At 46.1% G+C, this 3,041-nt stretch overlaps 1 protein-coding gene across 1 annotated transcript in view; it reads left to right on the forward strand.

Moving 5' to 3' along the window:
• The first annotated feature begins 1,026 nt into the window (after positions 1-1,026).
• Rpap1 (RNA polymerase II associated protein 1) overlaps positions 1,027-3,041 on the forward strand; it is a 29,784-nt gene continuing 27,769 nt past the window's right edge. Inside the window, exon 1 of the mRNA XM_023712624.1 lies at positions 1,027-1,108. The gene's annotated coding sequence lies outside the window, so the exon portion shown is untranslated. The remainder of the gene's footprint in view (positions 1,109-3,041) is intronic.

The following is a 3,041-nucleotide window of genomic DNA, read 5'->3' on the forward strand; positions in this document are numbered from 1 at the left end:
TCTAAGATGCCCTCAATCAGCCATTACTTACTGAGGTCCTACCATGTGTGTGGCAATATGCTGGGTGCTGAGCATTATGGCAGCAAAAATCAAGGTCCTATGTCCATAAGGAACTCAAGTTTATTTAGGAAACAGGACATACGATGATGAAAAGGGCATGTGACAGCGGCAGCATGCCACCACAAGAGTCAGACCCGGGAGAACCCAACCAAATTCAGAAAGCAGGCCCGGTTGGCAAAGGTTTTGTAGGTGTCTCCAGCTAGTCCGTACAAGAGATAAAGACTTTTTCCTTGTGGGAAGGAAATGAGAGAGGACTTCTCCCTTCTCCAGAAAGGAGACTGGCATAAGCAAAAGTAGGATTGGAAGGGCCTTGACTCGTTGACATGGCTGCTCTCTTCTCTCTTCTCACAATAGCTGTTCCCGAGGTGCTCTGGCGGTGTTGCTTTCTTTTTTTTTTTTTAATTTATTTTATTTTATGTGTGTGTGTGTGTGTGTGTGTGTGTGTGTGTGTGTGTATGCGCGCGCGCCCAGCTCAGCCCACCAGGGGGTGGGGCAGGCTGGCATGTGGTGCTGGGGGACTGAACCAAGGCCCCTGTGCTCTTGCTAAGCTTATTCTAAGTAGGTGCTTTATACCACTGAGCCATCTCACCAGCCCCCGGTGTTGTTTTCTTGAGAGTTATTCACGGTTATCTTTTTTTTTTTAACGGTTATCTTCTTGCTCGAGCATAAACACACTGTGGAGGCCATCCCGTTCTGGGCACCAGTGGTGGATTACAGGTGTGGTGCCGCGGCACGCTGAGTCCAGGGGGACGTCTGACGAATCTTCTGCTTCTGCCACAGGCATTGTGCTGCAGAACGTGTGCTCCAAGTGTCGGCAGAGCTCTCGCGGGAGAAGTTACCGTACCGCACGCCGCGCAGCTTAGAGCATGGGAGCGCACTGGACCGAGCTGCAAAACCCAGAGTTCCGAGCCTAGTACGAGCGCGGTGGGCGGGGCCGCGCGGCGGAAGCGGAAATATGTCAGAGGCGGAAGTGCGGCCTTACGGGCCAAGATGGCGGCGCCCAGGTGGGAGTAACGAATAGGTTCCTGGGCTTGAGGATTAACTTCAGGTGACTCGGGCAGGGATTCAGGGACGAGAATGTTTGGTGCCTTTGTTATTACCTTCTTGGGGGGTCCTTTATAGCTATAGAGTGGCTGTGGCTTCTTCCAGCGCTGAGATCTCGTGCTTAGCCCTTCATGGGGGGGGTAGCAAAGGCTGAATTGAGGTGATTTCCGGTTGCTGGCACAAGTGATCCAGGACTTAATTAGAAACGTAGGCGTAGTCGTAGGAGCCAGCTTGGGGCGGCTGAATTTGGCTCTAGAGGATAGGCTGCACAGAGGCAATCTGAGAAAGTATTGTGGTTCGTTGTTAGGGATACGTTGCTTGAGGGTTATGCACTAGGAACCAGCTTTATTGTGTCTAAAGGTGTTATCATTGCCACCACAAATTGGTTCTGGGCAAATCTAATCGAACTCAGGACCTGGCACTTGCCAGGCAAGCGCTGTGCCACCGAGCTATATCCCTGACCTGTCATTGCTATCCTTTATTGAGGCCTGTTTATGTTCTAACAGCCACTCTGGTAGGTTCTGTACATACACATTCATTTAAGGCTACAGGACCTGTTATTCACGTTTTACACTTTTGGAAACTGGCCTTAGGTTAACTTAAATGTCTTACCCAATTTGCACAGCTAGTAAGTAGTGGAGCTGGTATTTAATTTCTGGTCTCTTGATTCCAAAACTGATGTCGGCGATCACCTAGATTCTCTTTGCAGTGTGCATGATGACCCACCTCAACATTTAGCCCAGTTTTGTGTGCGTGCACGTGTGTCTATATGTGTGTTTTTGTCTTTTTGAGACAGCGTTTCACCATGCTGTTCAGGCTGGCCTTGAACTCACTTCGTAGCCTATGCTGACCTCACAGCGATTCTTCTGTCTCAGCCTTAGGAGCGCTGGGATTACAGCATTACAGTGCTGGGATTTTTTTTTTGTTTGTTTGTTTTTTAATTGAGATGTAATTCATACACTGTAAAGTTCACCATTTTAGAGCTGGATGTGGTAGCACATGCCTGTAATTGCAGTACTCAGGAGACTGAGGCAGGAGAATTGCTGTGAGTGAGGCCAGTCTTGGCTGCATAGTGAGTTCAAGACCTGTGTGAACTGCAGAGTAAAACCCTGTCTCAAAAAGACAAAAAATAAAAACTTAAAAAAGGATGAAGTTTTTTTGTGTGTGTGGGTTGGGGATCAAACCCTCATGCTTGCCAGGCAGGTGCTTGTGCTGCTGAGCTATATCCCTGGCCCTGCATGAAGTTCTAATACAAGCTACTACCTACATGAACCTTGACAAAATTCTAAAAAAAGTAAAACCAGACACAAAGGACCTTTTAATGTACAATTCTGTTTTTTTGTTTTGTTTTGTTTTTTTGAGACAGGGCATTAACAACCACACCTCTCTTTCCTTTTTATTGGCAAATTACATTTCAGTGTATTAGAATTTTGTTCATCCATTTGTCAGTTGATAAACATTTATATTGCTTCCCCCATTTAGCTATTATGAAAAAGACTGTCTTGAACATTCATGCACATGCCTTTTCTTTTTTCTTTCTTTTTTTTTTCTGGTGGAACTGGGGATTCAACTCAGGCCCTTGTGCTTGCCCTGAGCCATGTCTTCTGCCACTTTTCTTTATTTAAGACAAGGTCTTGCTTTGCAATTCAGGCTGGCCTTGAATTCACTGTGTAGCACAGGCTGGCCCCCTAACTCATGGTGACCCTCCTGACTGCTTCCTGAGAGCTGGAATCTACTGCCATGGGCCAGCACACCTGGCTACGTTTTTTAGTGAACACATTTTCCTTTTACTTGAGTATTTTCCAAATGGTTGGATTGTTGTGTCATACGGTAGCTCTGTGTTTAAATTTTTGAGGGTCAGCCAAATTGTTTCCTGTACCAACTGTGCTATTTTATTTTATTCTTTTTTTTTTTTTAATTTTTTTTTTTTTAACATT

Source organism: Octodon degus, unplaced genomic scaffold (assembly GCF_000260255.1).
Source record: "Octodon degus isolate 3935 unplaced genomic scaffold, OctDeg1.0 scaffold00002, whole genome shotgun sequence".
In the NCBI taxonomy this organism is placed as follows: Eukaryota; Metazoa; Chordata; class Mammalia; order Rodentia; family Octodontidae; genus Octodon; species Octodon degus.